General features: G+C 40.3%; 1 long non-coding RNA gene across 1 annotated transcript; it reads left to right on the top strand.

Moving 5' to 3' along the window:
* The first annotated feature begins 5,630 nt into the window (after nucleotides 1–5,630).
* Nucleotides 5,631–22,266, top strand: LOC125324138. Its single transcript, XR_007202828.1, has 3 exons — nucleotides 5,631–6,376; nucleotides 10,780–10,903; nucleotides 12,499–22,266. It is a non-coding gene; the product is annotated as an uncharacterized LOC125324138 (long non-coding RNA).
* The last annotated feature ends 340 nt before the right edge of the window (nucleotides 22,267–22,606 follow it).

Consider the following 22,606-nt stretch of genomic DNA (forward strand, 5'->3'; position numbering starts at 1 on the left):
TTTGCATTTTTGACTCAGTAATTTATTTGGTGTGCTATTGATTTGATCTCTGCCAATAGAGACTAAGGGCTTGGTCACAGCTTTGTTGAATTCACTGTTAGGACTGATATAGAATGGCTGGAAGAAAATTGTATTGGGCAGGTCATGATTGGGCTAACTTGGGAAAAGCCTGGGAATTTTTGACTCTAGAAGTTGTATTCCTCTCCTTGTTCCTCCACTCCTCTAACTTGCTGAGCTTACTCCAAAGGGTTGAGGGCACTTCACTGGCAGAGGCCTTATGCCCACTGCCATCCCACCAGGCAGGCCACAGGGTACCCTTAGAGCATCCCAGAAACCATCCTTTAGAGAAGTGAGTCAAATACTTACTCAAGTGTCAGTCTTTCTGCTAAAAACTTTCCACTGCTCACTGGGGGAGATTCAGAAGTGTCAGTCCCATTGATTTTCCTTTTTTTATCCCCTTGGTTTGTTCCTAATTCTCTTAGATGAGTTTTTTTAAAAAAACCTCCTTCTTGATTGCTAACTGCCAACAGGGTAGCTAGTGCCATTGCACTGGAGGAAGTCAGCAAATGAACCCATGTGTAAATGAATGCCATTAACCATCAAATTAACTTCCTCAGCAGTGGGGAATACTGTACTTCATTAAAGTTCCACTCCTATTGTCAATTTGCATCTAATTTACAATTTTAGTCTAGGAAAGTTTATCCCTGTTTTTTGTTAGCTAGATTAACTTTAAATACAGTATTTAAATTATGTTTTTTGGATCTTTCAGCAAGTCAAAGTGGCTGCCAGTTCTCTAGAAATGAGCAAACTGACTGTTTCTTATGAAACGTACTGTTTGCTTGAAATTCGCACTGGGGCATGGCCATGTGTTTGTACATATGTTTCAAGGATGGATCTGCTCTCTGTTCATAAATTACGAAATTGCTTTTCATTACTCCCTATGAATTCATCCTGAGTTTGATGTTAGCAAAGGACCCAGTGAGATTTCAAGGAAGAAATGAAATAATTTCAGATCATTTTGCCAAGCTTATTGATAATGATAATCAGCCTCTGATGGTAACCAGCTAAAATCCCCAGCTTGTAGAATTGTCTGTGGTTTTGGGATTTTTTAAAATGTTGCTCAAGATATCTTTTTCTACACCCTTTTCATTGACAAGAAATGTGGGTCTTCTGTTGCCTAGAAAAATTGATAAATGATTGGTCTTGAAGAATAACTGGCGGCTGGGAGATTTTCAAAGTAAAGGATGTTTATCAGATTGCTTAAAATATGTTGTTATTAAAGAATGAAAAAATGAGCATTTTGAGTAAAGGAAGTTTTTTTTAACTTCTTGGTAGATGGATATACTTAAATTATTTTCCAGTAAAATTGCCTATTTCTTGTATTTCTAAAGTTTAGAAATAGCAAAAAGTATATGTTCATACTTTTCTTTTGCATTTTAGGAAGGCAGAGAGAAATCAAAAATATAATGTTCCATGTGCTTTGAAGGGCTAATCATGCATTTTGTATAAAATACATTGGCAAACACGTGTGACAGGACAGATATCACTAATACCTTCATATTTTAGGAGACATTTTTCTATTTTCAAGCTGGTGTCTGGACTATTGCAGTGAAATGCTCTCTTTGACTAAATTTAATATGTGCACATTCTGCCCATTCTAGCCTCGAGATCTGAATTCTACAGCTTTGGTAATGCTGCTAAATAAGACAGAATAAAAAGTATCCAAGAGATTCAGGATAGCAACCTTTTCCAACAGGGTACTGACACATACATCTAAATTCCGCTGAGGCTGTCCAAAACATAAATGTTTACTGAATTAGGGCTCAGACTACCTGGGATGAAACCCAACCTTTCGTGCATTTGTTTTCACATAAGAATTTTGACGCATATCAAGAGATAGTAGATAATAAACATAAACATTTTTTTCTTTTTAAAAGTTTTGCTTCTCCTCTTATTCAGAAAATAGATTTGCTTCCTCTGGAGAATGGAGACATCCAAATGGCAGTTCAGGAATGGCACTTCCTTTTTAGCAGAGTTGTGAAAATAGTTCTTTTAAACATTGCATTGCAGCAGTGTTGAGGAATCTCACATCTGTAATAGTTTGTAATATTATATGTATAGGTTAGATGTGGGCTGAAGTAAAACCAAGGTGAAGGGGCCAAACCCTTTGCAATGTACCTGGTACACTCTTTCTGGTCACATGTGCTATTCTGATTGAATATTTTCCCCAGTCAAATGTAATTTCTGGAACAGGTAGTATAAAACATAGACTTTTATCTTTCATATATAATATTTGAAAAATTGCTCTTGCTTTCACAGGCAAACTGCTGAATCAGGTCAGAGTTTGTAGTTTTTCCATCAGCACAAATTAATTTAAAGGCCTCTTGAGTAATAATAATAGATTTAAATTGCTTATAGGGTAGATTTTAATAAACCCTGCATAACATAGAGCAGTGCCTAGCATAACCACTTGATTCAGTGCCAACAAAATATCATATTTCATTGGGGCTCTGAAGAAATAGCACAAACAATGAAGATGTCTGAGGTATGTCACAATACCATGATCAAAAGGAATGTATTATTTAAATATTGTAATAAGCCCAGTGATGTCTTTTGAAGTAGAATGATTTTAATTCAGAAACATCTGCTTGAAAGTCCGAGGAGATTAGAAATGTCCGTTCATGAAAACATACTAATTAAAGGCTCTAAATACTTAAAATAGTTCTAGGCCTATGTAAGTTAGTCCTACTGATAACAAAACTCGACATGTTTCATATTACTTCAAGTTCTTTTGTTTGAACAAGGGAATAGATAAACAAAAGGAAATGATGCTGTTGATTTTAAAATTTTGTGAAAATATAACCTAAACAGAGGTCATTCTTCAAATGCATGGTCCATATGACTTGGCTGACACAAGTAGCTGTAAGGATAATATCACGTTGTAGGAACAGTGGGACTCAGCTCTGTGCAGTAGCAGAGTGGAAAGGAAATGTAAACTGAACTGCTCCTTTATCCACCATTTTTGATGTCTCAGATATATCTGTGTCAGTAGAGGCATAAACTACTGCAGCTTCTGGGTCTCTTAATAAAAATTCCAAAAATAATTATCTTCTACTTCATGTAAAAGTATGGAATAACTGTTTTGTGTTTGGCCTGCAAGTCATCAGGTGTCATTATTATAAGTGGGCTTCACAAGCAGCTGTGTTGTAGAGGAATGGAAAAACACTTCTGTTAATTGTGGCATTATTATTTGGAAGAAGCTGCTGTTCAGATTGCTGCTTTACACTTTTACTAGTCAAGTACAATTCCACTACACTAGCTGAGCACAGACCTTCCTGCTAAGTAGGCCACATCAGCAAATATTGTTTTCGTTATTCATTAAAGAAAGTTTAGCTGTGTGTAAATTGTAATCCCATGTTTCCTTGAAACATTAGGAATGTAAAATACATATATAGTTGAATGCCTGTTTCAAATTTCTTAGTGTCAAAAAAAAGGTGAACAAGGCAAGGTCACACGCATCCTACACACTGCATGTTGGGCACAAATAGAGAATTAATACAACCCAACAACACAATCATCAGGACTATATCTCAAGAGGTATTTGGGCATCAAGCCTGTAGACTAACAAGTTAAGGTGTACATGCCCCAGCACCAGCTCACTTACACTTTCATTTCTGTATTGCCACATTCAGTGTGATGCTGTTTGCTAACATCAAAGATCTTGCCAGAGCCAGCTTGACTGTGGCTCTTCCTTAAATTGTCTTTGATTTATGGAGTGACTTGCTGGACACCTGGTGGCCAGCCAAGTCAACCCACCACAACTTCACAGTAGATGCCCCCTAGACTGATGACCTGTGACTGGAGTGCCTATCAGGGTGCTACTCTCAGCTGCATGGACGAACTCTCAGTATTGCAAATCTTTATATTCAGGTATTCAGATATTCAGATCCCAGGCAACAAGAATCAGAAGACAAAAATTACCCGTCCAGTCTCCCTGCACAATCAATCACAATCACTTGAGCACGGAAGAGTGAGCTCCCAGATCAACACCTAGAGTGGTAAAACACCAGCTCTGTCAGGAGGAAATGCTGAAGAGACTGAGCTGAATTTCAGCTGACCTACAAGAACTTAGTCCATCCTATATGCTGTTTTAATGACTATTAACTGTTTTTTGGAATTAGGTGTCTAAACCTGGACAACCTTGGGTGTAAAAACCTGTAAAGGATAACCCCTTATGATGCCCAAAATAAGAAGCCCATTCAGATGGAGGCTCTGTCTATTTTGGAGATGAGATTTACAGGCAGGACAATGGTGACTGGTCCTGCTGGCCACACTATTGCTGATACAGGCCAGGTGCCATTGGCCTTCTTGGCCACCTGGGCACACCCTGGCTTGTGTTCAGCTGCTGTTGATCAGCATCACCAGGTCCTTCTCCTCTGGGCAGCTTTCCATCCACTCTGCCCCTACCTGTATCACTGCGGGGGTTGTTGTGACCCAAGTGCAGGACTCACCTTCTTAAACCTCATACAATTGGCCTCAGCCCATTGACCCAGCCATTTTTTCCCTGAATTGGATGAATCTTGTTGGATTTACCTCACTGCTCAAGTATGACAGCTGAGAGAAGCTAGTGTACTGAAGTGGCAGAAGTGACGACAAGTGCCTTTAGAATAACTAAGCAAGAATGAGCACTTCAGCCTTCACTCACATAGTGTTACTTGCACATCTGACAGAGCTGACTGCAATGTGGAATCAAAGAATTTGCTTTATATAAATAAATCCATAAAATCTGGATTTTCCCTTTCTGCTCCTCTGCTTGCAGCTGCAGATTCCTGCTTGCTGCTGTAGCTGCACATCAAAAGAACTTTTCATAGACAGAACTGACCACATATATTTCATCTTCCAAAACAACTGTTTATGGAGACTCAGTTCTTGGTGTTTGACGCTTAAGACATCAGTGGTAATAAGCAAAAACAGTCACATGTGTAGAACAAACAAAGGAGTGGGTGCTTTGGCATCATTCTCTCTTTTAGCTGAAGTTCCTGCGTTTCCACAGACTTTTTGGGACAGTCCCACTGGCTGCTTTAGGGCACTGTCTTTGTTCTGTCTCTATGGACTCCTCTGCAGAACCCAGACTGTGAAATGTGTTTGTAACTTCACTCAGCTCATGAGTACGTATCTTTTTTCATCTGGATGTGTCTGTACTCTCAAATGCCTGTGTCCCCACTTCCTTCATCCATCGTGGTCCCATGGCAGTCTACCCTGTGCAGATGCAGTGCGGTTCACGTCTAGGCTTCCTTCAGGAATAGGTTAGTTAGTTCCATTAGAAACCATCAGGTGCATTTCTTGGGGAAATTTTGCTTCCAGACTTCTACCAGTAAGCAGAACAGATAAATGTACCTGACTTGGTTCTCTACACAGCCCTGTAACCCTCTCCAGGCAGGGTGCTTGGAGACTTCAAGCACTCCCGTATGCTGTCATGCTCCAAGGTGTGCAGCACAGAGTATCTGTCTCATGCCATAAAAATGGGCTGCAAGACAGCATAGAAAATATTTTTAACACCATAAACTGTTAAAAGCTATAAGATAATCAAGTCTCACTGCCACAGAGATACCACACAGGGACAGAGGAGATCCACAGGCAAGTGCTATATTGTGTGTGTGTGGTCAGTGTGCTCTGGACAGCCTGGGTGTGACCATTCTGCACCCCTCGAGCTCAAATCACTCCCAGGGGCAAATACTTTTAGCATATAGAATACCAATAGACATAGCATCTGTGGCTTAATTCCTCGTCCTTGCTTCGAAGGGTTTTTTACAGAGCTATCCTTGTAACATCATGAATTTTCATAGGATACGGTGGGCAAGGGAGCTATGAAGCTACAACTGCGAGAGAAATCAGGTACATCACTGGGGACATCACGCACCTTTTTTTTTTAAGCCTGATGGATCTAGAAGTGGGGGTGACTCTATGCCATAATTCTAAGAATCTTTAAAACTGACACCAAGGAAATACAGGAGAAGAGAATAACAGAGAAGTGTAACTTACTTTCTCTGAAACGGTGTTAAAAACCTGCCAAAGCACTGGTTTTTGGTCTCAGGTAAATATTTCTAACTGTTTTTCATCATAACAGGAGGAAAAGATTTTGCAGCTGTCCTTGGTCAAATGTCAAGCCTTCCTACCAACTGTTTCTTTTAGCTTTTGAAGCCTTTTCCACAGTGTTAAACATTTACTCATGATGCATAAAAGATGAACCCTTGTGTTTCCTTTTGCCTACAGAACTTAACGTATGTAATGGACTCTCTCACCATCAAGATATTAACCACTGCTAGGAGCTCCTTTCTCTGGAAATCTTTCCATCAGTGAAACTCATTTACATAAGGTAAGATTTATAAGTCAGAATAATAAAATTAATTCCAATGGGAGATATGCAAATCTCACTTTTTAGTCCAAATCCAACCTTTTTCATTATACTTTCCTTTCTGCTTATCCTTCCAATCTGGATTTTGCTAATATTTTTTAGGCCTGAACTAAAAATAAATACACACCTCCCTTTATGGGAGAAATTATGTTAAATAACCACATTGTTTATTTTTACCTTTGGAAGTCATTCAGATTTAGCATTGCTATGGTTATAGTATAAAACATCAACTGAACAGACCAATAATAACACCCAGCTGTTAGACTAGTACTCTGCAGGTCTCAAGGTGCTTTATAAATGTCATCCATGTAATCACTCAGTTTGGACAAACACATGAACTGAAAGAACAGAAAACAGATTATTTTTTCATGAATACTCATATGCCAGTAGTAGAAATCGGTTTTCTGGATTCCTGGACCGTATCTAATAGTCACTCTTGGCTGTCTTTGAACACTTGATACCAACCCTATTCCAACCATAATCTAATAAGTTTTAGCCAGAAAATTTTCTGATGGAAATGAGAATAGCTTCTTACAAGCATACTACTGAAACTGTTCCTCAGCTGTAGTGGCCAGATCACTATTTTTAAGGACTAATTTTCTACTTTGGGAATGGCTCTGGGTTCCTGGCCAAGAGCTCTGATTATACTCTGCCAGTTCTGTGGGCTAGGATAACTGGCCAAAAGCCCACTGATGGCAACCTGGGAGTATCATGAGTATCTCTGAGTGTGAGACTCATCTTGGAAGCACCTCTGCATTTTACAGAACAGAGAGTCCTGGAAAAGAAGGGGAAAAGACAAAGAATGAGATAGAAAAATCACAGTTTTAGCACAGATTTCCACGAGGATTTTTAACACAACAATCATTGTTTTGGGCATACTGACACAACAAACCAAAAGTCTTCAGTGAAAGCTTACTGTACTCAGCAGAATGGTGTAAATGCAACCAAAAAGAGTTTTTAATAAGACGTTTTAGTTTACCCTGGTGTCTTTTACATAGCATTTTCTAGTGGCTATGGAAGGCAACTAGGAGTTGAGACTGCTTCATAACCCTAGGGTCTGCCACATTTATTCACCTGCAGAATAATTAAATTAATGCTCCTCAAGATCCTTTTCATACTTCAGTAACAATGCTATAGTTCTTGAAGGATTTCCAGATGAAAGATGTATTAAAGGGAAAAATAAGCTACTATCTTTAATATATAAATAATATTCATTTAATATATAAATTATAATTATTAGCAATTAATATCACCCATAGGCAGTTTGTGGCAAGCTGTTGGCCCAAGTACATGGCCCCAGTACCAACTTGAGGCTCCAGCATAAGCAGGTTCCAAGGAAACACATGACAAAGGAAACTTTGCTTCAGATCCATATTAAGGAAAAATAAATGTTTGAATGAGATGTGATTTCAGATAACACAGTTGATAGCACTAACCTCTGGTGCTAGACATCCATATAGAGGTTTCCTTAGAAAGCAGAGCTTGCTGACTTTTGTTGAGCTTCAGTGCCACGACCACAGTTCCCATTGTGGCTCATGGCCAGTGCCAAGCCTGGCACAGCTCAGCATGAGGGGCTTGTTCTGAAAAACCAGGACAAACTCATTGATTTGCATCAACAAAATCCATGGGGAGGCTTATTGAGAACCTGCCCAGGACAATTCAATTAGCAAGATTTAGTTGCCCGTTCTGGTGAAAGCAGAGAAAGAGAGGATGTTGGGCGAAGTCCTCCACCAGTTTAAGTGGGTTCACTGCCATTGGAGCCAGGGGAATGGGGCCTGTGATTGCTGTGCATAGTGTAGCTCGTTATAGATTCATGGAGTCTAACACCAATGAGATCACTGTGCTCAGTTATTTGACATCCCACTTCAAACAAGCCACAGGACTTCCCAAAATCTTTGCAAACAGAAATCTCTTTTTTCCATAGAATGAAAAACCATAAATGTATATGTTACACAGAGGTACTTCTGTTTACTTTGCATAAGGTTCTGTGAATAATTTGGGGTCATTCTCTAGGACTGCTAAGTGAAAGGGAACTGTTCTATCTCAGCTGGATCACAAATGAAACACCCTATAATATGCATGGAAGCACTTGTATGGTATAAATAATATTTTTAATCAGTCATTGAAATAATAATATAAAGTTCATTTTATTAACATTTGAAAAATAAATGTCTTCACCTCCCTTCATTGGACTTGAAAGGAGGAAAGTTTTACATTCCCTGTGAAAAAAATAAAGTAAAAAATGTTTAGAGAAAGGAATGATTTGACTGGTTAGAGATCACAAATCACTAATAATAATAAGCTCTGAATATCAGATGCCAAACAGCTGCAGAGCCTCTTAAACCTAATTCCTCTTTCTTGAAGGATATGGCAAGTTTGGAAAAGAAATGGTTGCCAAACTCACCATGAAATGTAGACAGAAATTTTTCTTTGAATAAATCACTGTCACCCTCGATAAAACCATATACAAGTGTCTTGGCATGAGGGAATGCTGCAAATTGGTGTGCACAATGAAGACAGAGCTCATGAAACCTGCAGACAGAAAACACTAATCCAACCCACAAAGTGTAGTAAACAACCCACTCATACGGAGGAGGTGATAGGTGTAGATTTTATTGGATATATTGCCAGGTATCGCATGCTTTCCCATTACATAACAAGGTACTATGCAGTTTATACCACTGCAGTTTGCCACCTGGTATAAAAATGTATAAAATTCAAAGAGTAATTATTTGGAAAAGTCATATGAATGTTCAAAAAAGTATATGGAAGATGATTATGCCTGTGAGTCCATTCCTCACACTTGCACTTTACAGGGCAGGTGTCAAAATTGCAACTTATATATGTAAGAATTATGGAAAGTTTTAAATCCTCAATATGGAATATTCATTCCTAGCAAGTGCCAAATATCCCAGCTTTATAGATACTGGAAAAGCAGTTCATCTACCAATCTTTGTCAAGTTCACTCATATTCCTAATACTCTCCACTATGTAAATACAAATCACATCATTAATTGCTATTTTTGAGCACTTTGCATTACGGAAATATGGTGTATTACAAAAAATTATAAGGTATTCAAGTTTCTAGAAACTTGCAGGATAGTTACACAAGTCTCAGTCTGTTAGCAGCATCTAGAGTTCCCGCTTCAGAAAATATTTATGCTATAGAACACCTTCCTGTGCTTCAATCCATTTGCACTTTATCAGATATCAGAGCAGCAATGTAGTTAACTGTGTGACCAGCCAGTGCCCACTGAGCAAGAGGTTTTGGGTTTAGTTTGGGGTTTTTTAAACAATTTCTTCTGCTCAGTGCTTTCTTTCTGCTCCTTTTTTTTCTCCTTCATTACTGGTAATAAGTAACACATTACCCTGTCATGGGGAAAAAAGAAATATCTGACTGTGCTAGAAAAAGTTGTTCTCTCTCTGATTTACTCTGTAGTCTTTCTGTCTGCTAAATCCATGTTCATTCTACCAAGCTCCAACCACACAGAATTATTAATTAATATAGTCTAGTATGGTGGCAAAAAGTATTTATAGAGACACAGGAAAGATTCCTACTCAGTGAAAGAAGATGGGTTTGCAGAAAAACAGTGGCCTGCACTATTGGGAAAGGCAGTTCTGTTCCAATTCTGAAGCATGGCATCAGAAAGATTTGTCAAATCCGAGTTACTTAATAGAAAACTGAGTGATACAGATGATGGAAAACAGGTGAACAAGGAAGGATGTGGCTAAAATCCTGCTCCTCTGGGACTAAAGCACCCCTTCTGTTTAGGATTCACATTTCTAGATGCTGCTGTGGAGTTGAGGAGCCACAGCACATCTCAACAATGAATCTAGACCATTCCTTTTTTTCACAGATGAAAAAAATCACATTTCCTCCACATTTGTCACTACTGACAACACATTAGTTACAGCAATTGTTTTGGATCAAGGCTGTCACTGCTCTCTCTTATTCATAGGTCTTTTGGAAGAATCAAATCTGTCCTTGTAGCATCCCTGAGTGGGAGAAACAGTCTTGGACACCTGTGAATACTTAATATGATCCAGACGAAGCTAAAAATAGCCCTTCCAGAACAACCCCTTTGTGCTCACTTTTCAGCTGGTGTGGCTGGTTTTGCCCTTATACTGTCTGAGTAGAGGTAGCCCTCCTTCCAGCCCCTCCATCCGCCTTCCCACACAGGTCCTGCACAAACCCACAGATGAGCTAAGGATGGAATGCACCTCTTAGGTGCTCTGTAAGCAGGACAGACAGTGGTGTGGGATAAAAGACAGGGAACAGCCGCATTTTGCCTGAAGCCCATTCTGTAGGGTGTAGGCTGAGAGGAGGCTGACTGGAACAGTTTTTAATTTATGCCTTCTTTCAGGGCACAAGGATGATTTAACCACTGGCTTTCTCAGTGCTGCCAAAACTGAGGCAGCTGGGAGCTGAGGACCAAAACTGAGGCACCTGGAGAAGATTAATACGGACTTGACTCCGTTAACATGAAGGTGAAGCATTTATAAGTACTGAGATGTAATTCAGGATGAACCTAGCTGATTAAAGTTTTCATTTTAGAATTTTTCTCTCCATTTGGTATATTGGACAAGCTAAGATACCTGTTGCTTGACCTGTCCTCCATTTCTGCACTGAGATGATAAAAGTTATGCACCCACAGAGGTATGCTAACAGATAAATATATCATGGCTGAAGCCTTCTGGTGGGCATGATATAAAGAAGAGATTGTTTTATACAATCCCAACCATTTTATTATCATCTCCCTTAAAAGTCCTATTGTGACAATACCCCATAAATCAGTGTGTCTTTGCCATCTTCATTGCCACAAGAGTGCCCAGTGTTCTCACATTCATGTGAGGCAAACTGCCACTCTACAGTTTCCAAGAGATTGGTGTCTAGAATGGAGTCAGCAGAGGATCCTGAAAGCCTTCCAAAAGAGACTTATCCACAGGTGCCTGGTTTCCCCCCTCATTAGTCCTCAACCTTGTACTGTAGATAGATTAGAAAATACATAATAATTTCAAGGCTATGTCTTCCCAGCTATGGAAATTGTGAAGTATTCTGGCCAGCAGTGAAAAAAAAAGTGGATCCATGTGGATGGATGTGCACACCAATGTCCTTCCCTCTGTCTCATCCTCCTCTTTCTGCTGTGCCCCTGCACTCTGGTTTGCCTGTGAGGTCCCACCAACCTGCTCATGCATCTCTGTGCTGGAGTATCCCAAAGGGAAAAATTTATTCTCTCTGTAGTCTTCTTGTTATTATGAAAAAAAACATTATTATGTTGTTTCCTCTGATAGCTTTTATCTAAGCATTGCCTGAATCCATGTATTTGTAATAATTGCTACTGATGTCTGGCTCCTTTTTAATAGTAAAACAGGTATGTGCAGATAATATAATAATCCAAAGAATTCCACAAATTATTTATTTTCCCCTGAAATTCTGAACTAAGATATAATACTAAAAATATTAATGAAAAAGTTGATTGGTTTTTCTTTTGCTTCCCCCACACCTCAGAGGCACTGCAGTGCTAAGAAGGGACGCTTTGAATAATGGTATCTTATTCCTCAGCCTACTGCATGTTTTAGTCCTCAGTGCTTCCAGTACTTCCTAGTTTGGCTTGGGATTTTGGGCTGGTTTTGGTGGGGTGCTTTTTTTTAGGGCTTTATTTTTGTTAAATTGCTGCCATGGGGCTTTTTGAGATGAGAACATTTTCTGCATAACAGAACATCTAGCTTTTCCGTGACTGTCTTCCTCTGTTAAAAAAATTTCCTATTGTATTCAGCAATGCCCTGGACTACAGTGATACTACTGGTATTTTCATTATGATATCACAGAAGAATCCTAGTCATACATTCAGCCACAAACTCCAAGGACAAAATTCATGATCTAGCTCTAAAATTGTATTAACATTTACACAAGACAAATTCTAAAATTATTTTTAAATGCTTTGTGTATCAACTGGCCTCTAACAAACTCTAGTCATGAGCCATAACATGGTGCAGGTCATTGTCTTTCATCAGTATCAAAATGCTTTGATGATATAACAGGAGTGATGGTATTCCATTATTTACATCCTTTTTATATCCAGGAACCTGGATAGGAACCCAGACAACCAAGAGAGATTGTGGTCAGAGGTGGAGAACAGAAAACAGGAAAACAAAGCTCAAACCACCCAGCTCTGAGGGGCCTCTGCTGGCCAGGACATCACTGGGATAGTTTTGGTTTCACATTCCTGCAAATTTTTCTGCATGACCCTGTGGGATACATCTTTCCTGATCACTGGATGAAGAGAAACAGCTTAGGTTTGCACTGCTGTGCACATTATCCCTCACTTCTAACTGAACCCTGGTAAGATCCACTACTAGAGGTCAGGTATCTTTGGACTAAGTAGGGCTACAGCACATCCTCTGTGTCTGAGTCCCTGCCTGGCCATGTCTTTTGTATTGAATTCCCATAGCCTCTAAAGCTTGGCAGGTACACCCAAACTACTACCAAGAACAGTCTTAAGTCCTTGCTAAACTTTGAACAGTGGCTGAGGTTTGTTTGGGAAGATCAGAGACTGCCCTAAAAATTAAAATGAGCAGATGTTCAGGTTCCCCTGCTAGACATAGCCACACTATCATCCTAAGCAGTGCACGAGGAAAAAATGGGTTCATATCATTCAGATCTATTAAGAAACCACAGTGAGGGACCAAAGTCATCCTAAAATGTTTAGGAGGACACTGCTACCACAACCCATTTTCTAGGACTCAGACACAACACCTTTGTCCATTGTGAGATGGCTATCTCTGATCTCAGTTTGTCCACAGGAATATCTTTTAAAGTTCATCTAGCCTTTCTCACAGTGAGAAAGTAATCATGAGTTCATCTGAGCTGCCAGAGGAAGCTCAGGTGCCAAAACTCTGAAAAAATGGTGATTGAGAAAATATGATCCTCCTCTCTCACAGAAAACCATTTATGCTCTGCTAAGTCCAAAAGACTGGTCTTGCAGTCACAAAGACATTTCCATGGCTGGAAGGGTTGGAGAAGGCAGTGATAGAGGGTGAGCTGACAACAGAAGTTGCTCCAGGAGAGAGATGGGGAAATGTCAAAGTGGGGAGAGTGCTGCAGTCCCAGAAAGGAACACCCAGTTCTAGGTATTACGCAGTGTGTAGAAAGATGGAGATTATTTTCCTCTGTTTTCTATTTTCACAAAGCATCTGTCTGCTAGGCAGGAAGGATTAATCTCTGTCTTTAAAATACTTCAACCTATAGGATCTGGATAGATGTTCATATATATTCTCTGTCACTATATTTGGGTTAGTCTATGACCTAGAGTGGAAAAATGCCTTTTATTTCAATTAAATGTATCTTGCCATCATATGGAGAGCCTGTGGGACAAGGCAAACAGTTAGAGAGCAGGGAAAAAATACACATGACATCCATATTATGCAAAGCAAGATAGTGAAGAATGTTGCATCTAGAGATTTTTACATAGTTCACACTACTGAAGAGAAAACGCCTCCTTGCTATTTCAAACAAAACCTTATTATCGGCACGGTTTTCTGCAGTGAAAGTGTGTATCATTGGAGCTGTCAGGTGTACTTCTTTGGTACATACTTTCTGTTCTCAGTTATTTTCCTCTGCCAACAGAAGCTCGAACAGTGCAATTCTGAGTCTCATTCTAGCAGGGTCCGCAATCCCAGTGAAGAATGGCATTACCTGGTTTTGTCCTGTCAGGGCATGGGCTACTCCAACAGGCAACAAGGGGCATTTTGGCAAGAATGCACCATGGCAACAGCACAGAGATATCATCAGCACCTCCACAGTAGTTGCCATAGTACAAGATTAAGACCAAGTCTGATTTCACAGACTGTATCACAATGGCTTTCAAATAGCCTGCCCAGATTGTCCCAGCCTGTTCCTGACATCTTCATTACCTCTGTGCAATAAGTGTTACGTAATGTCTGTGACTTGCAAATATTTGATTATAAATTCAAATTGCTGTAAAATTCACAGTTAAATATGAGCTGCAGATAGGTTGAAACACAGATGTTTCTTGCTGGAATTAGTCCAGAAAGCCAGATTTAACACCATGACTTCCCGGAAAACCAGTAACAGACTCATGACTGGCAGGACTGTGGCTGAGACCAGTCACACCTACCATGCCCTCTGCGTCTACTCAGGGAAATGTTACAACTCCTTGACTACAATATCAGAAACTTTGCCATTTATTATCCCATACACTTATGTATCTCAGCCCTACTATTTTCACCCTGCTTACAACCCTCCCCATATCTCCCCTCTTTTGTGCACTCTATTTTGGGTGTGGTCTAACTACCCTGCAGTACCCAGTAGCTTTTACAACTCTCCTGCTACACACCCAGCATTTGACCCTTCATGCTCCTCCTGCTGCAGGATCTTCTGCCTCCAATCCCCTGCTCCCCTCCAAAGCTCCAGATCCAACTCAGGTCACTTTGCCTGGTGTCCTCCATGAAGGGTGTCAGAAACTAGGAATAAAATAATTTATGGAGAACATTTAAAATCATTCCATTGATCATGTACTGAACTGCTTTTAAGGTATCTTGGAGGAACTTTTAAAGTCCATCCTGTAGTACCCATTAGTGCAAGGCCATGGAATGTGTTTTCCTTGTACCACAGGTACCAGCTAACAGTGTATTCAAGTCATATTAACTGCAAATGGACCCAGCAGCAATTTCCAAACTTCATGTATTTCATCACAAGCCTTGTGCTGAAAAGCCTAGAAAATGAACACATAACCTCCATTAACACTGCACTATATCTTTTTCACTTATTCCAGAATAAATGGCTAGATTTTCCCACAGTCTCAAAACAGCAGGTGACTAGCAACAGAAAATATCTTGCTTTGCTCCCCTTAGACCTCCTAAGCAGTCATTTTCCCTGTTCCCTGAGCTCATGGATCAGTGAGAAATTCTCCAATGTTGAATTACAGCTGCACAGATGTCAGTGGCCAGAACACCTACCTGCCCAGAATATCTAGTGCCTGCTTCCCTATTTCATGAAATATCCTGTCCTCATTCTATCTCAACATTTCCTGCACATAAAGACAAAGCTGGTGTCAAAGCTTGCAAACCCACTGTTTCTGTGACAGAGACCTACACGAAAAATATCAAGCCAGCTACTTGAAGCAGTTGGCTGCAAAGACCTTTGGAATACAAAGACTGTTCATTGAAACAGGACTTTCAGGCATATGAACATAGGTTGGAAAGCACTTACTATCTTCAGCCCCCTTGATGCTGATGAGAGATTATGAGGATGACATTTTAAGACAGAAATTGTTTATTTGTGATAGAAACTGGAGGAAAAACAAACCCTTGGTTATTTTTTGAACTATGAGCAAGATTTACCAAAGTGGCTTTGGGGTACGTTTCCCTTATCAAAATGTCTTGCAAAATCTGAGAGGTATGAAATGGTTGGAGAAATCACAACTTTTCAGAACTGCAGCTAAACATGTGAAAAGGCAGCTCGGGAACTGGCAGAGAGCAGTGTTTCCATGAGCGGGAAGTCGACAGAGAAACCTTGCAATGACCCAGGAGTCAGTAGGAAAGGACGGGGAGATTAATGTGGTTTTGAACAGACAAGCAGCTCTTATGGAAAACAAGTTGTACTGAAACTTCCCTCCCACTCTCTCTCATCCTGCAGCCTCAAGTGGCTCTGTGTCTGGATCCCCAGACCTCCAAAGAACTATCAGACTTGAAAGGCAAGGTCCTCAAGAACCCAAACCACTGACCACACCAGTGCCCGCCTCAGACGCCTCTGACCCAAATATGACTTTATTGCTGCAACAATATTTCTTCCAGCTCTTCAGATTCCTGAAAGGTCATCAGGCAGAAAACCCACAGCCACCAACAGCTGTAGTCTGTAATGTTCAGAGTTGTGGGAGCTGTCTGCATTGCACTGTCACTGATAAGTTCGAAGCACAGTATTTGCCCCATTTTTTTTTTTTTAATTTATAGTGCTCAGAGTACGTATTCACCATTTTTGCAGTTTTGCACTTTTGGTTTTCAAAAAAAAAGAGATTTTTTTACTCATTGCTGTAATTTTAGTTTGCATTTAATAATAATAGTTTGCGGCTATTAAAAACATAATTTTAAAAAATTTTATTTGCAAGAGTTAGAAAGTTTGTGATGCAGTCTGGGAGACAAGGGTACAGTTTACTGTCCTTTAAATGCAACCTAACTTGCACACAAGAAAATCACTTTACAAAATGAGCTTATGGGTAGTAAATGGTTCAAAACCATGCCAGTTCTCCAAATCAGAATACTGACATCATCCCGGCAGTGTCATCTTACCTTCTTTGTCCAAGTACATGTTCCAGTGCTCTCCTGACCTTCTCCAGATAAATATTTAGGTAATAATTTTTTGTTGTCATTGTTCTTGTTTTTGTTGTTATTTAGTAAACTTTTTTGCCAAGGAAGGTAGAGTATCAAGAAGTAATCAAAGAGAAGGTAAGATTAATTGGCAGTGACGTTATCAGCAGACTAACCAAGGTCTGGATACAGACCCACTACTGTCACCCAGTTATCCACACAGTTAAATTGGCTCTCTGGTACTGTTTTTGGCATCAAACACCATCCAGGATAATGCCTGGGCACAATTCAGGTGACACAGACTGAGGACCACCCTTCTCTTTGTTTTGGAAGGGTATGAATATGAGCCATGCCATGCCAGATGGCCTTAGGGACAAATCACAGTCCTTGGCCCATTTAATTTCCTCATACAGATGTTGTTCCTCCCTCTGCAGAGGACTGAAGACCTCATTTTCTTTAAAAATAGAGGAATGAGCTGTTGCAGCCCTAGCCCTGTGCATCAGATCATTATGAATCCTTCTAGAACTGCCTGATTAATCCTTGTTATCCGGACTTTCTGCCGGCACCCTGTCACTGCCCCTCATCTAATGCTGCAGCACAACCCCTTCCCATCAGGTAACACTCAGTTCCACTGCCCAGAAGGGCACCACAAGGGGTGAAGTGTCTTCAGGAGTGTGCTGTGAAAGTTTTCAGTCCAGACTGGAAAGGCCCATAAGTACCCTGTAATAAACGTAGGGACAGACTATTTCTCATCAGATACAAAAAATATACAGATGGAGACTAGGCTAAAAGGTTTTGGGTTTTGATGTCCTGCACTCAGAAGTTACAAAATGAAGCAAGTGACATTTACAGCTGTCATATGAAGTCACTGCTATATATTCTTTAGTTGCAAAATAAAAACCCTCTTTCTCATAAGATACCTCTCTCATCTGGGATTAGAGACCAATGCTAAGATGGTTGCAGTTATCCCAATCCGTATGCACCACCTTCTTCTATTTGCATCACACCTTTTAGCCTACTCCAAATTACTGAAATGTTTTCCTGAAGGGCCTTCTTTTGCAAATTCATTTTCTCTCTTGCTGGAATTCACTTGAAATACAAGAGACACAGTGTGTCCCACTGCTAAGGTGCAGCCTGGGCTGTGGAGAACATTTTGACCTTATGGCCAAAGATTTTTCTGTCTCTTCTCTCAAGTAGAATTAGTTTTTTACCATCCTTCCCACTCTTGCCTTTTCCACTTGTTTCATTTATTTCTATGCACCAATCTTTTTTTTTCCTCATTTCAGTTTTTGAGTCCTACCCTAGAAAGTCATTGCCACAATTTAACATACATGTAAGTCAATTTGCACCAAAAAGGTATCCTGCTCTCCTTCCACACCCCAAACATGGTCCTTCACCTATCCCTGACCACAGCTGTCGGTATTCCTTCCGTATCCAAAAGCATATGAAAGTCACTAGGGTTAAGTGAACAAGTAATTTTTTTTTTTAATTGGCCAAGAAATGAATTTTCGTAATTTAAAAAAATAACTTTTGTGTTCACCCAAGATCTCCTAAAATTATTTTTGTTTCAAGCTAATACCTACCATTGAAAACAATGCTGGTTGTGGGAGTTTAGAAAAATAATAAGTAGTTGGAATAAAGGTAGTTTCTAGGAAACATCTGATTTTCTCTTTATAAGCAGAAGCTTGCGCTTGTCTGAAGGAACCTGGGGTTTTCATGCTACATTTATGTCTTCTGTCTTACCAAAAGCCTATGTCATCTACTGGAACAAAGGCTGCATGCTGAGGGGAACACATCTATCTTCATGATGGATGTTTGGCCCATTGCCTGAGGCCACAGCTCTACAGCTCTATAGCTGGAGATGGTTCTGTAGCTCTATAGCTGGAGATGGTTCAGTAGGTTTGGTAGAATGGTTGTTAAAATTGACTGTAAGTCCTGAGCCAGCTGCCAAAATCTGCCTCCAGCAAGTGCGGCTCCTGGTGATTCCTGTCCTCCCTCATTATCTTCAGAGCTTGCTCCTCCCTCTATTGTCACTTGTCTGTGCTTGGCTTTGGGGTCCCCGTGGCCCCACCTGCACTTGCAGTGCTCTCATCACCTCGAAGCCTTCAGCGACTCTGGTCACACAGCCTTTGGGGCTCCTTTGGCCTCCCACTGAATTTGAAGATTAAAGAAGCCAAACCAGCTCGTTCACTGGGAGTTGCAGGCAGTGGACTCTCTGAAGGAAGGCCTTTGGTGCTTTTTTCTCCTTTGGAGCAAAGGAAAACAGGCTAATTAAAACCAATGGACTTGGAGAGGTGTTAGCTGCTGCCTCACACATTGGGTTTATAGACTGAATCTTGTTCTCTTTAGGCTTCCAGATTTTTCTCAGTTACTATTTCTCCTGTCACATACTCAACTGTTTCTTGTCATACACTCACTGCTTGTGCCTGCCCTTTGGAAAAACTTTTCTACAATCCTACACTTCATCAGTACAATAATTATTTCAAGCTTCCCTGTTAAACGTAGAGAGCTAGTGTGATGCACAGCAAAATGGAAGGAAGTCTTCTTCTGGATTTCAATATGTTTTGAATGAGGTATTTTTCCTTGCAGAATCCTGTTTTTTCATCGTCTTTCACTTAGTTTGGTATTCAAGATGTGTGTGAATGTGTGTGCCTGTGCTTGTGATTTCCATCTCCCAGACTTTTAGCCCTGAAAACGATACAAATTTGGGAGATAAACTCTAAAGACATCATTGATGAAGCATTGAAGCCAATTCCATGTTTTAATCCTGCATAAATTATCCTGGAACTCAGCCGACATTTATGATGTGTGAGAGAATAGAAAAATAATGGGATTACTCAGAATTTTCAGATGATTATAAACATATGGTGCAGGAGGGTATAAGAACAAAACATACTGAGGGAAATATCAGTAAATGAAAGGTTAATAATGGAAAAAGTAAGTTTGGAACCTCATATGTGGCCTATTATCAAACACTACTGACATGAAAGAATTCCTGCAGAACTGTTAAAAGTGGACAGCTAGTAGTTTAATGATTGTAGCAAGAAAACTTTAGGCATTGGAAAGGAAACTATATGATTATAAAAGAACTCATCACATATTTAAGCCTCCTATGAAAAATGGTAGTTTTGTGTCTGAGGTTCCAGACTGGGACTCAGATCTTGATTTATTTCCCAGTTCTGCTACAGATTTCCTCTGTGACCTCGGGCCAGTTACTTTGGGAGAAATATGTTGAAGCTCCTAAACGGCTTAAGAATCCAAGTCCCTTTACCAAAAGGGGCATAGGAACAGATTCACAAAGAGAAAAGCATATGAGAATGCCAACCATAGCCAAGGCTATCCCCAAAGAGACAGTGTTCTACCACATCACTTGCCAGTTCTGAGCACCAAGAGGCCTCCATGCCTCAAGGAGAAAGCCTGCCTTCTGAATAGTCATGGAAAATGAGCAGGAGGTGGCATGGGAGGGAGGGATCAGCTGCCCTCTGACCTCCTGTGGGTACTGTGAAGCAGGCAGACTTGGGAATTGCTCTGTCTCATGGTTTCCAGCTTCTGCTCAGTTTTCATTGGTGGCTCATATCTGGGAGAGGCTCAGTTGTGATGTCTGGATCTGTGCAGGCAGAAGATGCCAGGATTTACATGGTCAGGAGGTTTACCCTGAGAGAAACAGGGACTCCTGGCTATTTGCATCCTGCTTGGGTTGAAAAAGAAGGGACCAGGAATAACCATCTCTCTTGAGGACAACTGGTTTTGGTGTGGGAAACTTTTCACCTAGTTCACTCCCACGCATGGCCCTCAGCACTGAAACCTACATCCCAAAAATCCAAGAGAAGTGATAAGAAAGAGGGGTAGTCTGTGCTCTCTTGCTCCCAGTCTGTGAAGCTGAATTGTAACCAAGACACCGCTCCCCTTTTCTTCCTTCGACCCTTGGGCTTCCTTATCAGGGTTAGGAACAAAGTGTTTATTTGTTTGCCAGTGCAGGATTTAGCTTCCTAATAAAACTCACATAGCAACCAAGCAAGCAAGTAAACATGAGGCACCTAAGTGTTGTTGCCTCCAGATTTCTGACAGCTTTGAAAAATAGACCCTTTTTGCTGTTGCCAGCTCGTGAAGTACAAATAGCAATAGCAGGATATTCTTTGTCTCCATCATCCTGTATTAGTCCATGCTGTACATAGTCTCACAGCTCTCACACAAAACAGGAATGCAAGCAGTAATAAACCTGTAATGCAAGTAGGAGAGCCAAGGATGGATATTCACTCTAGCTTTCCATATGCTGTAGCACTGATAAAAGGATCTTTCGGACATCTCTTTCTCCTTCTTAATATGCAGCATGGTCATAACTCAGAAACTGCTTTGGACAGGATTCACAAACTGCTGTGTCTGTGTAAAGTCAGTTGAAAGTAAATAAAATACTTTCTGCTTTAGTCCCTTGGATATCTCCAATTGCCATGGTTTGTTTCATTCTGCATGGAAGTATATGAAGCTTAAGGTATGGGGTAGGTCATTAAGGTGAAAAATTTTACGTTTCTGAGATTCAAAAACGTTCTAGCAGAGAATCTCCCTTTAAAGCACATATTTTGTTGTCAGTGGTTTTGGCATAAAAAAAAGATCCATATAAAACATAGGAAAGAATGTAGCATAAAGGGGAAAAGGTGGATCCTCATAATTTAGAAAATAATATTTTAGTAATCAGTGTTTGCTAATAGGAGTGGGGAAGTAGAAGACAATTCAGAAATATCAAAGTAAATTTTTTAATTTTCCTCAAAATGTTTTCAATCTAGAATACTCCACCTACATCTTCTGCCTTCTCAGCAAAGCAAAGGCAGGCTGATCTCACAGTTAGCTGAGCTTGATGCACTAAAGGAAAGCCTGTTCTGAGTACTGACTGCTGAAAATTGCATTTCATCAAAGTTGTTTAAATCTTTAGGGTGAGAATAGGAGCAATTTCACATATCCAAGTAGCTAAAGTCTCAGTTAATATGTTAGGTTCCACATTCAGAAAAAAAATTAGTTTCTGTCACTGTGACCTTTGGTATCTGCTTTTATAATCACTGTGATCAAAGCAGTCCTTCTGTCATGGGACAGGATTCCCTTCTGGAATATTTCCACAGAAGTTGAGACAGCTGTTGCAAAAACATATTTTAAAAAGCTGCAGGAAATCTGTCTGTAGCTGATGCTTTTCCCAAGTTTTAAGTCTTGAAAGAATCTTTCTGTTTCCTGTAAGTAACTGTGTCTTTTAATTTGATATATCTGCTTGTAGAGGGGAATCCTTTCAGTGTCAGTTTTTCTCTGATGTTTGTCTGAAATCGCTTTGGTCAAAATTATCTTTCTAAATCTCTTGGCTACTGTATTTGTTACAAACTACCACTGAGCCATAATCTTCTGGGTCAAGGGGGCCATTATGATCATCCCATTAGACTTTGGACGTAAGACACTATGGGGAATTACAAGATAGAATTGGGTTGTGAGCTGTAAAACCTGCCTGCAGAGGCACATGGCAGCACAAAGGAGCACAGGCAGCACAGAGAAGCTTGTCTCCACTGGGCCCTGGGGGGAGGAGGTGTCACAGGGCAGACCCCTACAGAGAGGAGCCTGCTGGGAGCTGATGGACAGGTGAACAGCGAGTGATGACCCCATAGAAGGACATCTAGAAAGTGTGTTACTGATGTGGCAACATGGGATAGGTCACGTAGTGAGAATTACCATGTAAGGAAATACTGTACCTTGGAAAAGTGTATAAAACCAGCTCATTCCTTTGAATAAACAATTCAGTTTCGCTGCCGGTCTGAGTCTGTGATTCAATCACTGACAAGACACAGTACAATTTCAGTGATTCCCATGGAAAACGTGTGCCTTCTGGTTGAC

This window comes from Corvus hawaiiensis, chromosome 3 (genome assembly GCF_020740725.1).
Source record: "Corvus hawaiiensis isolate bCorHaw1 chromosome 3, bCorHaw1.pri.cur, whole genome shotgun sequence".
NCBI lineage: Eukaryota > Metazoa > Chordata > Aves > Passeriformes > Corvidae > Corvus > Corvus hawaiiensis.